Source organism: Delphinapterus leucas, chromosome 2 (genome assembly GCF_059928025.1).
Source record: "Delphinapterus leucas isolate spDelLeu-1000000601 "Yukka" chromosome 2, BTC_Dleu_Yukka2, whole genome shotgun sequence".
NCBI lineage: Eukaryota > Metazoa > Chordata > Mammalia > Artiodactyla > Monodontidae > Delphinapterus > Delphinapterus leucas.
In genome coordinates, this window is record NC_143130.1 from 54,166,970 (window position 1) to 54,181,405 (window position 14,436).

General features: G+C 40.3%; 1 protein-coding gene across 3 annotated transcripts in view; it reads right to left on the minus strand.

Moving 5' to 3' along the window:
* The window catches only part of ADAMTS17 (ADAM metallopeptidase with thrombospondin type 1 motif 17), a 359,591-nt gene that overhangs the window by 302,566 nt on the left and 42,589 nt on the right, over positions 1 to 14,436 (minus strand). The window lies entirely within an intron of this gene.

Genomic DNA, 14,436 nt, shown 5'->3' on the forward strand with positions numbered 1-14,436 from the left:
TCCTCGATTTTATCACTTTTTTTTTTTTGCGGTACATGGGCCTCTCACTGTTGTGGCCTCTCCCGTTGCAGAGCACAGGCTCTGGATGCGCAGGCTCAGCAGCCATGGCTCACGGGCCCAGCCGCTCTGCGGCATGTGGGATCTTCCCGGACTGGGGCACAAACCCATGTCCCCTGCATCAGCAGGCGGACTCTCAACCACTGCGCCACCAGGGAAGCCCCCTATCACCTTTTAATTGTATTTGATGTTTAAATCTTTACCCATGCTTTTACCATAACTTTTCGGTGTCATTTCTGAGTCTCTGTCATTGAATAGAAGGTTTTAATGCCTTTATATTTATTATAAAAATGATAATTTTTTATCTTCTGTCATGTTTTTAGTTCCTTTTCTCTATTTTCCTATGTGAGCTATATTTCACTGAGTTTATCATCTCCAGTACTTAGGAAGAAATTCTACAATAAGCTATCCTTACAATCTTAGGAAACATTCTTTCCATGTCAAGAACATAGTAGAACTTTGGCTTTCCCTTTGGGCAGAGAAGAATTTAACATCCCTTTTTTTCTCCCAGATTCCTTTCCACTTTTCTTTTATTTATTTATTTATTTATTTATTTATGGCTGCGTTGAGTCTTTGTTGCTGTGCGTGGGCTTTCTCTAGTTGCTGTGAGTGGGGGATACTCTTTGTTGCGGTGTGCAGGCTTCTCATTGTGGTGGCTTGTCTTGTTGCGCAGCATGGGCTGTAGATGCACAGGCTTCAGTAGCTGTGGCACACAAGCTCAGCAGTTGTGGTTCACGGGCTCTAGAGAGCAGGCTCAGTAGTTATGGTGCATGGGCTTAGTTATTCCACGGCATGTGGGATCTTCCCGAACCAGGGGTCAAATCCATGTCCCCTGCATTGGCAGATGGATTCTTAACCACTGTGCCACCAGGGAAGTCCCCCACTTTTCTGATTTGTAAATATTTCTTAAATTTGAGGTACAGAATATTATTAAAGTACTTTGTATTTTACACCTTTCCTTACTTTTTACAACAGCTTTATTGAGATATGATTCACATACCATACAATTCATCCATTTTAAGGATACAATTCAATAGCTTTTGGTATATTCTCAGAGTTGCACAACCATGATGACACAAATAGACCATTTTTATCACCCAAAATGAAACATTATACCCATTAGCAACCACTTCCCATTTCGTCCTCTACCACCCCCGCCCTAGGAAATCACTAGTTACTTTCTTTCTCCACAGGTTTGCCTATTCTGAATATTTCATATAAATAGAATCATTTAATATGTGGTCTTCTGTTTCTAGCTTCTTTCTCTTATGAAAATATTTTCAAAGTTCATCCATCCAGCATGTATCTGTACTTTATTCCTTTTTGTTGCCAAATAAGATTCCATTGCATGGAATACCACTTTGTTTTCCATTCATCAGTTGATGGACATTTGGGTTGTTTTCATATTTTGGCTATTGTGACTAATGCTCCTATGAACATTCATGTATAAGTTTTTATGTGAATAAATGTTTTAATTTCTCTTGGGTGTATACCTTGGAGTAGAACTGCTAGGTCATGTCGTAACCCTTTGCTTAAACTTTTGAGGAACTGCCAACCTGTTCTTCAAGTGTCTGTACCATTTTATATTCCCAGCAGCACCATATGAGGGTTCTAATTTCTCTACATTTCCACCAACACTTGTTACTGTCCATCTTTTTTATTGTAATTATCCAAGTGGGTACGAAATGGTATCTCACTGTGGTTTTGATTTGCATTCCTCTGGTGTCTAATAATGCTGAGCATTTTTTCATGTGATCATTGGCCAATTATATGTATATTCTTCAGAGAACTATCTTTTCAAGTCCTTTGTCTACTTCTCAATTGAGTTGTCTTTTTATAGTTGAATTATAGGATATATCCCAGATACAAGTCCCTCATCAGATATATGATTTGGAGAAATTTTCTTCTATCATGTGAGTTATCCTTTAACTTTCTTGATGGTATCCTTTGAAGCACAAAATATTTTAACTTTTATTAAATCCAATTTATCTTTATTTTCTTTGGTTGCTTGTGTTTTTGATGTCATTCATATCTAAGAAACCATTGCCTAATTCAAGGTCATAAAGATTTATTCCTATATTTTCTTCTAGGACCATGATAGTTTTAGCCCTTACATTTAAGGGAAGGTCTTTGATCTTCCCTTAACTTTTTAATTATTGCTTTCCATTTGGAACTGTATTTGCATCAATTAGTTAGGCTTAACTCTGTTAAACCAGTTTCAATCATCCACATCAACTCTTTATATCATGCCCTCCCTATTTCTAATCTTTTAATTTTGCTTCAGCTCATAATCAACTGCAATTATGTTTTAAAGAAATCCTTCCTAGAAGGACAAGCAGGGTGTATGGTTTCTAACCTCTTACATATCTAAGAGCATCAGGTGCCCTCACAGGTGAACAACAAATTGTCTGAGTGTCATATTCTTGGAGCAGAGTCACTTTTTTTTTTTTAAATAAATTTATTTATTTATTTTTGGCTGCACTGGGTCTTCGTTGCTGCACGTGGGTTTTCTCTAGTTGTGGCGAGCAGGGGCTACTCTTCGTTGCGGTACGTGGGCTTCTCATTGCGGCGTCTTCTCTTGTTGCAGAGCACAGGCTCTAGGCACGTGGGCTTCAGTAGTTGCAGCATGCAGGCTCAGTAGTTGTGGCTCATGGGTTCTAGAGTGCAGGCTCAGTAGTTGTGGTGCACAGGCTTAGTTGCTCCACAGCATGTGGGATCTTCCCAGACCAGGGCTCGAACCTGTGTCCCATGCATTGGCAGGCGGATTCTTAACCACTGCGCCACCAGGGAAGCCTGCACAGTCACTTCTTGTCCCAACACTGCAGTCCTGGCTCCACTGTCTTCTAGGACTTAGTATCATGGACAACTCAGGCCTGCCAGATTTTTGTTTCTTTTAAGTAACCTGTTTTGTCTGCTTGAATACTGGTATAACTTTTCCTATTATTCTTATAATTCACAAATTTTGCCAGAATAAATAACTGTGGGCCTATGTATATGAATTTTGATCAAAACACAGTAAGCCTTTTATCTGGTAAACTGAGATTTTTTTAAACCTTCCAGAAAGTCTTCATTCATTAAAAATCTTTGATGAATGCCCCTAACTTGAGCAGAGGGGTTCCTTCTACAGAGATTCTAAAATTGGACTTACATTTTCTGTACCCCATTTCTATCACTTCCTTTCTCACCACTCTATTCTTTCCTTCCTTTGCCCCCAAAGAAGCATGTCACATTTATTCTCTACATCACTAATTCAAACGTGTAATGTTGTTTCAATTCCGTAGTGCCTCCCTTGTAGATTTTAATTCTGCTACAGCAAACTAGTTTTATAAGCTTTCATTATCTCACCAGTTCCCTTTTATTTTAAGTTTACTGTTTTTACATCTCATTCTGCAGTTCTTATGGCTTTTGCTTCTTAAAGTCCTATCTTCTTTTTTTATAACTTCTGACATCTGTTTAGGTCCAAATGTTCTTTTTTATTGAAGTATAGTGGATTTACAATATTGTGTTAGTTACAGGTGTACAGCAAGGTGATTCAGTTATATATATGTATTTTCAGATTATTTTCCATTATAGATTATTATAAGGTATTGAATATAGTTCCCTGTGCTATACAGTAAATCCTTGTTGCTTACCTATTTTATATATAGTAGTGTGTATATGTTAATCCCATAATTTATCCCTCCCCACCTTTCCCCTTTGGTAACCATAAGTTTGTTTTCTATGTCTGTGAGTCTGTTTCTGTTTTGTAAATAAAATCATTTGTATTATTTTTTAGATTCCACATATAAGTGATATCATACAATATTTGTCCTTCTGTCTGACTTACTTCATTTAGTATGATAATGTATGATAATGTCTAGGTCCATCCGTGTTGCTGCAAATGGCAATGTTTCATGTTTTATGGATGAGGAATATTCCATTGTATATATACACCACACCTTCTTTATCCATTCACCTTTTGATGGACACTTAGGTTGCTTCCATGTCTTGGTTATTAGAAATAGTGCTACTATTGACATTGGGGGGCATGTATCTTTTCAAATTAGAGTTTTCATCTTTTCTGGATATATGCCCAGGAGTGGGATCACTGGATCACATGGTAGTTCTGTTTTTATTTTTTTAAGGAAACTCCATACTGTTTTCCCTAGTAAAGCCTTATCTTCTTACATCCCATTAGGATACCGGTTTTCTAAAATTTATTCTGGTCCTGAAACAAATCCTTTCCAAAGATGTTTTCTCTGCATATCCTTTCCCTTATAGGCTATAGTATTTGAACTCAGACCCTCAAATGGGTTTTCTGTACATACTCAAATTGCAATGAGGAGAGGTCTACCTAAAGCCAGCACCAAGACTTGGGTGAACAGGTCTCCCTTGATCACAACAGTCAGCATCCCATCTCAGACCTGCTACTAGAGGACAGGCAGACAAGCACGATGTTCAGTAGGCATCTGTGTAGTCGGCTCTACCAGGCTGTGGTGGGATCCTGTACCTCCCCAGGGAGCAGTACTGTACATTCTGAACTGACGGGACACTTAAATAGGGATCTACAGGCCTCCTTCTGTCCACAGGGCAATGCTAGATACAAAGTACCAGCAACATACCTCCCGCCATACCTCCCTCCAGGGCTGCCCTGGAGTTAGCTGTAGAATGGCTATAAAACAATGGCTAATGCCAAACCAAGAGGGACAGCCAACAAGTTTCCTAAGTATCATAAATCTTCTAAAATTCAAAGCCAAGGACAAACAAGAGATGGGGAAATATTTCTTCCAGCTCTCTTTCAGACAGGTAGTATTTGGCCACTTTGAAAAGCCCACTGACTACCCTTACCAATCCAGGCCCACTGTTCTTTATAGTTAGTGGAAAAGTCCTTGCCAATTTTGACAACAGTTTGCCTATCTCCTTCATTTTTCTAAATATGTTTTTGCCTTTTTCTGTCTTCATACGGGTTGTAGTGGAAGGACTGCTTGATAGTTGCAGGGTGAAACCCGAGGCCATGCTGTAAGCATGCTTTGCAATGCATGCAGTGCCCTTGTCATCCAGAGATTAATAAGAGAGCATTTCTATGGCCTCCTAATCTGAATGTGTCACCACATCCTGGGTGATTTATTTTAATCTGCTGCCACTGGTCTCCTATGACAAACTCATTTGGACTGTCCTAAGCTCTGTAGCACAGTCTTTACAAGAAGCTCAATGAGCCATAAGTCCACCAACCTCAGCATTCAATTCCTGAGAGACAACGTTCCCACATGGCAAGTCCAGACACTGACAACATGTTGGGAGCTGAGATGCCCCAGTATCTCCTCAGGACATTCAGAGGAGTCACACGCTCTCTCTTTTTATGGTACTGCTCTGCCCTATCTTTTAGAGACAGGATAGCCCCTTCACCTCCTCCCTCCCCCACCTTCTTGTCCTTTTCACCCATATTTATTGCACGTCCTTTCTGAGCCAGGCTCACATCACTTCTGCTCTGATCCTGGCACACCTGAGCCAACCATCCACTGCACAAGACTGGCTCGTACTGAGTGGCCCTTGGGCCATCCTGTTGTGAGAGGATGCCTCCCTCCACGAGGTGCATGGTCAGTTTCTTTGTCTGATATGATTCCAGTTACTGCATCCCTGGAAACCAGACCCATCACACTGATTTTCTGCTCTAGAAGCCTGTAAGGGCAGACCAACATAAAGTCACCAGCCCAGCAAGCCATCTTCCAGGGCAAATTCTGCCACCATAGAATCCTGATCACTTGTAGCAGGATCCTGACCTATGGGGACCACACTGCATCATCAATCAGTACAGTGGTCTGAGATCAGCTCTGGATATGCCTTTGATTTGAAATCATATCTGCCTACACATGCCCAGCAGGAGCTTTGGACAGGGCACCAGCAGCTACATAAGCCCACCAGTTGTGGCCCTGATCCCATCACAGGTCAACTCACTCCCTGCCTGGATGCTGCATGAGAGAAGATTAAAGTCCAGCCAGAGGAATCCAGAGGTCAGCTGCTACTGCCATGACCAACTTGTTTCCCAGCTCTGGGAATAACACCAATTAGTTTTCTTTCTGGAATGTCCCCTTTTCAGGGCCACTTACCCTGGTCAGCATTAGAAAAAACCCACACTCCCTGTCACGCCCAACAGTAGGCCTCTCTTGCTTTGAGAAGTCTTCAAGGAATCTTAGATCATAGACTGCACTTCCAGAAGATCCATTTCAATGCTGCCCAATTTCAGTCAATCACCTTCACAACTATGCTGCCACGGCAAGCTAACCTCAGATTTCTAGAGTTCCTGCCACAGCATGAAAGAGCCATTTTATGACAACTGTGGTTCCCAAACTGACCACTTTTTTCTTGCAGCCCATGAGTTCCACTTTCAGGACAAGAGTGAAAACTGACATTTGAGCCACTACTGTCTCATTCCTTCCCATCCTAGCTCAGATTGATGGAAGCTCCACTCCAGATGAACATGACAAAGAAGCAGAGCTCCTCCTCCCCTCAGCTGCCAATCAAAGGATATGGTGCTTTACCAGGAGGGGTAGGCCACCATCATTTCTCATCTCCTCCAGTCCAAATTGAAGACTCTAATTTCCTGATGAGTGCATCTAAAAGGTTAAGATTCCATTCTTTCACCCAGCTCCCCTCATAAGAAGGAGGTTCTAACCCAGGAAAATACTGGGGGCACCAATCACCCTCATAAAAGCTTGCTCGCAGGGCAGATATTCTATGTCAGGAGAGGCAAGCTGAGAAGACCAGAGACTACCAACTCTGCCTATTGTCCAGAGTAGTGGCTTAGAGATTTTCCCCAAATACAGAGGTAGTCCATAAAATCAAAGAGCTTCTATGCTCTCCCCAAAAGTACTGGCATTATTTGAAATAAAGTGTGGGGAGTTCAAGCCTACAGGCACTCTTGAAAACAATAACAATTTTAGCGATAAGCAAATATGCGGCTGGCAGCTCCTCTTAATAAAGAGCAATAAATGACAGGTCAGGTAGTTCATCAGAGAAAACAGGAAAAGAGAGCCCTCTTGGGGTTAGAACAGACCTCAGAGACTTGCCACAAAAATGACCCCTTACTGAATTTAGTTGGGCCAAACGGCAAAGCCATGTATGTCTCAGGCACTGTTGAAAACAATAGAGCAATCAGTCAGCAATTAATGAAGCGCACCAGCTGGATGTGATACCAAAAAGGCAGACAGCTTAATAGAGAGATTAGGGAAAGAGACAAAGAGAACCCCGATTAAACCACTGTCATGTAGGGTGACTGTACATATATGCCCCAGGTTGCTCCCTCTGAGAGTGGCACTAAAGGAAAAAAGACATCACCAAAATAGTCTGAATCACTAAACAAATAAACAAGCAAACAACAACAAAAGAAGACCTGAAGAAGTGATAAGGAACCAGTATCCAGGTTCCTGAAATTATTATAAAATGTCCAATTTTCAACAAAAACTATGAGACACAAAAAAGAAACAGGAAAGTGTGACCCACATGTAGGGAAAAAAAGCAGGCACAGAAACTGACTGTGAGAGAACCCAGATGACAGATTTAACAGGCAAAGACTTAAAAACATCCACAATAAAAATGTTCAAAGAACTAAAAGAAACTATGCTTAAAGATGTAAAGAAAGCTATAATGACAATGTCTCATCAAATAGAGAATATCAATAAAGAGACAGAAATTACTTTTTTTAAAGAAGTAAACTGAAATTCTGGATTTGAAAAGTACAATAACAAAACTGAAAGTTTCACTACAGGAGCTAAAACTATATTTAAACTAGTAGAAGAAAGACTCAGCAAATATAAGGATATATTGATAGAGATTATACAATCTGAAGAAAAGCAGAAAATGACCAGAGCCTCAGAGAAATGTGGGACACCATTAAGCACACCAACATAATTCAATGGGAAGGAGAGGAGAAAGAGAAAGGAATAGAAAAAAATTTGAAGAAATAATGCCTGAAAACTTGCTAAGTATGATGAAAAACATGATTCATCCAAGACACTCAACAAAATCCAAGTAGAATAAGTACAAAGAGATCCACACCCAGACATACGGTAAAAATGATGAAAGTCAAAGAAAAAGAGAAAATCTTGAAAGCAGTAAGAGAAAAATGTCTCATCATGTACAAGGTGCCAATAAGATTAGCACCTGACTTCTCATCAGAAACAATAAGGCCAGAGACAGTTGGATGACATATTCAAAGTGCTGAAAGAATTGTCAACCAATAATCTTATATTCAGCAAAACTATCCTTCAAAAACAAAGGTGAAATAAAGATATTCTATGATAAGCAATAACAGAGAATTTGTTCCTAGCAGACATTCCATGCAAGAAATACTAGAGGAAGTTGCTCAGACTAAAAGAAAGTACCCCAGGGGCTTCCCTGGTGGAGCAGTGGTTGAGAGTCCGCCTGCCGATGCAGGGGACACGGGTTCATGCCCCGGTCCGGGAAGATCCCACATGCTGCGGAGCGGCTAGGCCCGTGACCCATGACTGCTGAGCCTGCGCGTCCGGAGCCTGTGCTCCACAACGGGAGAGGCCACAACAGTGAGAGGCCCGCGTACTGCAAAAAATAAAAATAAATAAATAAAATAAATAAATAAAAGAAAGTACCCCAAACGACAATTCAAATCCACAAACACAAGAAAAATAATAGAGTTGAATATGTAATTAAAAGAAACAGTATAATTGCATATTTCTTCCCCTTTTTCTCTTAACTGATTTTAAAAGAAATTGTATAAAACATTATTTACATAGCTGTATTATCAGGCCTTTCACATAGAGAAAGATAATGTGTTTGACAAAAAAAGCACAAAAGAGATGGGTGTTAGCAAAGTTGTCTTGGGGTAGGAAAATGGTAACAGATGATAACTCAAATCCACAGGAAGAAATGAAGAGAGCAAGAAATGATGAAAAGGAAGGTTGATATAACAAACTCTATAGACTTGCTCGATTTTTCCTTTCTCAGCTTCTTTAATACACATAAAATTATGTGAATTAAGAAAAATTATACTAACAACAATTCATTGTTGGGTTTGTGATATGTGTATAATATATAAACATAAAATATATATTATGATATATATTTATAAACAATAATAGTTCACAAAAGAGGAAAGAGAATAGAGCAATATAGGGGTAATGTTTCTATATCTCACTGGAATTAAGTTAGTATATCTGATGTAGATTCTGAGAAGTTAAGATATAATATGGTGGAGTGAGACCTTCAAGATGGTGGAAGAGTAAGATGTGGAGATCACCTTCCTCCTCACAAATACATCAGAAATACATCTGCATGTGGAACAACTACAGAACACATACTGAACGCTGGCAGAAGACCTCAGAGTTCGCAAAAGGCAAAAAAAGCTCCCCACGTACCTGGGTAGGGCAAAAGAAAAAAGAGACAAAAGTATAGGGACGGGACCTGCACCTCGGAGAGGGAGCTGTGAAGGAGGAAAAGTTTCCACAAACTAGGAAGCCCCTTCACTGGCAGAGACGGGGGTGGACAGGGAAGAAGCATCAGAGCCATGGAGGAGAGCGCAAGCAACAGGGGTGCAGCGGGCAAAGCGGAGGTATTCCCGCACAGAGGATCGGGGCCGACCAGCAATCACCAGCCCAAGAGGCTTGTCTGCTCACCCACCAGGATGGGTGGGGGCTGGGAGCTGAAGCTTGGGCTTCGGACGTCAGATCCCAGGGAGAGGACTGGGGATGGCTGCATGAACACAGCCTGAAGGGGGCTAGTGTGCCACAGCTAGCCGGGAGGGAGTCCGGAAAAAGTCTGGAACTGCCTAAGAGGCAAGAGACCATTGTTTCGCGGTGTGAGAGGAGAGGGGATTCAGAGCACTAGCTAAACAAGCTCCAGAGATGGGCGTGAGCTGCGGTTATCAACATGGACACCAGAGACGGGCATGAAACACTAAGGCTGCTGCTGCAGCCACCAAGAAGCCTGTGTGCAAGCACAGGTCACTATCCATACCTTTCCACCCAAGAGCCTGAGCAGCCCGCCACTGCCAGGGTCCCGTGATTGAGGGGCAACTTCCCCGGGAGAATACATGGCGCTCCTCACACTGTTGCAACGTCATGCTGGCCTCTGCCACCACAGGCTTGCCCTGCATTCTGTACCCCTCCCTCCCCCTGGCCGGAGTGAGCCAGAGACCCCTAATCTGCTGCTAGCTTAACCCTGTCCTGTCTGAGCAAAGAACAGACACTCTCAGGGAACCTACATGCAGAGGCGGGGCCAAATCCAAAGCTGAACCCCAGGAGCTGTGCAAACAAAGAAGATAAAGGGGTATTTCTCCTAACAGGCTCAGGAGCAGCAGATTAAATCTCCACAATCAACCTGATGTACCCTGCATCTGTGGAATACCTGAACAGACAATGACTCATCCCAATATTGAAGCTGTGGACATTGGGAGCAATGATATATTTTTTTTTTCCTTTTTCTCTTTTTGTGAGTGTGTATGTGTATGCTTCTTTGTGTGATTTTGCCTGTATAGCTTTGCTTTTACAATTTGTCCTAGGGTTCTATCTGTTTTTTGTTTGTTTGTTTTAGTACAGTTTTCAGCGTTTGCTATCATTGGTAGATTTGTATTTTGGTTTGGTTGCTCTCTTCCTTCTTTCTTTCTTTTTTTTTTCTTTCTTTATTACTTTAAAAATTTTTTATTTTTAATAATTATTTTTATTTTAATAACTTTATTTTATTTTTTCTTTCTTTCTTTTTTTTTTTCCTCCCTTTTCTTCTGAGCCGGGTGGCTGACAGGGTCTTGGTGCTCCAGCCGGGTGTCAGGCCTGTACCTCTGAGGTGGGAGAGCCGAGTTCAGGACATTGGTCAACCAAAGACCTCCCGACTCCACATAATATCAAACGGTGAAAGCTCTCCAAGAGATCTCCATCTCAATGCTAACACCCATCTGCACTCAATGACCAGCAAGCTACAGTGCTGCATACCCAATGCCAAACAACAAGCAAGACAGAAACACAACCGCACCCATTAGGAGAGAGGCTGCCTAAAATCATACTAAAGTAACAGACAACCCAAAACACACCACCGGACATGGTCCTGCCCATAAGAAAGACAATATCCAGCCTCATCCACCAGAACACAGGCACTAGTCCCCTCCACCAGGAAGCCTACACAACCCACTGCAACAACCTTAGACACTGGGGGCAGACACCAAAAACAATGGAAACTACGAACCTGCAGTGTGCAAAAAGGAGACCCCAAACACAGTAAGTTAAGCAAAATGAGAAAACAGAGAAACACACAGCAGATGAAGGAGCAAGGTAAAAACCCACCAGATCAAACAAATGAAGAGGAAATAGGCAGTCTACCTGAAAAAGAATTCAGAGTAATGATAGTAAAGATGATAAAAAATTGTGGAAATAGAATGGAGAATACGAGAAACGTTTCACCAGCACACAGAAGAACTAAAGAGTAAACAAACAATGATGAACACAATAAATGAAATTAAAAATTCTCTACAAGGAATCAATAGCATAATAATGGAGGCAGAAGAATGGATAAGTGACCTGGAAGATAAACAGTGGAAAAAACTACTGCCGAGCAGAATAAAGAAAAAAGAATGAAAAGAATCGAGGGCAGTCTCAGAGACCTCTGGGACAACATTAAATGCACCAAAATTCGAATTATAGGGGTCCCAGAAGAAGAAGAAAAAAGAAAGGGACGGAGAAAATATTTGAAGGGATTATAGTTGAAAACTTCCCTAATATGGGAAAGGAAATAGTCAATCAAGTCCAGGAAGCACAGAGAATCCCATACAGGATAAATCCGAGGAGAAACACACCAAGACACATATTAATCAAACTATCCAAAATTATATACAAAGAAAAAATATTAAAAGCAGCAAGGGAAAAATAACAAATAACACACAAGGGAATCCCCATAAGGTTAACAGCTGATCTTTCAGCAGAAACTCTGCAAGCCAGAAGGGACTGGCAGGACATATTTAAAGTGATGCAGAAAAAAAACCTAAAACCAAGATTACTCTACCCAGCAAGGATCTCATTCAGATTCGATGGAGAAATTAAAACCTTTACAGACAAGCAAAAGCTAAGAGAATTCAGCACCACCAAACCAGCTTTACAACAAATACAAAAGGAACTTCTCTAGGCAGGAAATACAAGACAAGTAAAAGACCTACAATAACAAACCCAAAACAATTAAGAAAATGGGAATAGGAACATACATATCGATAATTACCTTAAATGTAATTGGATTAAACGCTCTACCAAAAGACACAGACTGGCTGAATGGATACAAAAACAAGACCCGTATATATGCTGTCTACAAACACCCACTTCAGACCTAGGGATACATACAGACTGAAAGTGAGGGGATGGAAAAAGATACTCCATGCAAATGGAAACCAAAAGAAAGCTGGAGTAGCAATTCTCATATCAGACAAAATAGACTTTAAAATAAAGACTATTACAAGAGACAAAGAAGGACACTACATAATGATCAAGGGATCGATCCAAGAAGAAGATATAACAATTGTAAATATTTATGCACCCAACATAGGAGCACCTCAATACATAAGGCAAATGTTTACAGCTATAAAAAGGGAAATTGACAGTAACACAATCATAGTAGGGGACTTGAACATCCCACTACCACCAATGGACAGAACATCCAAAATGAAAATAAATAAGGGAACACAAACTTTAAATGTTACATTAAAAAAGATGGACTTACTTGATATTTATAGGACATTCCATCCAAAAACAACAGAATACTCTTTCTTCTCAAGTGCTCATGGAACATTCTCCAGGATAGACCATATCTTGGGGCACAAATCAAGCCTTGGTAAATTTAAGAAAATTGAAATCGTATCAAGCATCTTTTCTGACCACAACGCTATGAGACTAGATATCAATTACAGGGAAAAGTTTGTAAAAAACACAAACACATGGAGGCTGAACAATACACTACTAAATAACCAAGAGATCACTGAAGAAATCAAAGACAAAAGAAAAAAATACCTAGAAACAAATAACAATGAAAACACGACGACCCAAAACCTAGGGAAGGCAGCAAAAGCAGTTCTAAGAGGGAGGTTTACCGCAATACAATCCTAACTCAAGAAACAAGAAACATCTCAAATAAACAACCTAACCTTACACTTAAAGCAATTAGACAAAGAAGAAAAAAAACACCTGCAAAGTTAGCAGAAGGAAAGAAGTCATAAAGATCAGATCAGAAATAAATGGAAAAGAAATGAAGGAAACAATATCAAAGACCAATAAAACTAAAAGCTGATTCTTTGAAAAGATAAATAAAATTGATAAACCATTAGCCAGACTTATCAAGAAAAAAAGGGAGAAGACTCAAATCAACGGATTAGAAATGAAAAAGGAGAAGTAACAACTGACACTGCAGAAATACAAAGCATCCTAAGAGATCACTACAAGCAACTATATGCCAATAAAATGGACAACCTGGAAGAAATGAAAAAATTCTTAGAAAAGCTCAAACTTCCAAGACTGAACCAGGAAGAAATAGAAAATATAAACAGACCAATCACAAGCACTGAAATTGAGACTGGGATTAAAAATCTTCCAACAAACAAAAGCCCAGGACCAGATGACTTCACAGACGAATTCTATCAAACATTTAGAGAAGAGCTAGCACCTATCCTTCTCAAACTCTTCCAAGATATAGCAGAAGGACGGACACTCCCAAACTCATTCTACGAGGCCACCATCACCCTGATACCAAAACCAGACAAGGATGTCACAAAGAAAGAAAACTACAGGTCAATATCACTGATGAACATAGATGCAAAAATCCTCAGCAAAATACTAGCAAACAGAAACCAACGGCATATTAAAAGGGTCATACACCATGAACAAGTGGGGCTTATCCCAGGAATGCAAGGATTCTTCAGTATAGGCAAATCAATCAATGTGATACACCATATTAAAAAATTGAAGGAGAAAAACCATATGATCATCTCAACAGATGCAGAAAAAGCTTTCAACAAAATTCAACACCCATTTATGAAAAAAGCCCTACAGAAAGTAGGCATAGAGGGAACCTACCTCAACATAATAAAGGCCATATATGACAAACCCACAGCCAACATCGTCCTCAATGGTGAAAAACTGAAACCATTCCCAATGAGATATGGAACAAGACAATGTTGCCCACTCTCACCACTATTATTCAACATCGTTTTGGAAGTTTTAGCCACAGCAATCAGAGAAGAAAAAGAAATAAAAGGAATCCAAGCTGGAAAAGAAGAAGTAAAACTGTCACTGTTTGCAGATGATGTGATACTATACATAGAGAATCCCAAAGATGCTACCAGAAAACTAATAGAGCTAATCAATGAATTTGGTAAAGTAGCAGGATACAAAATTAATGCAC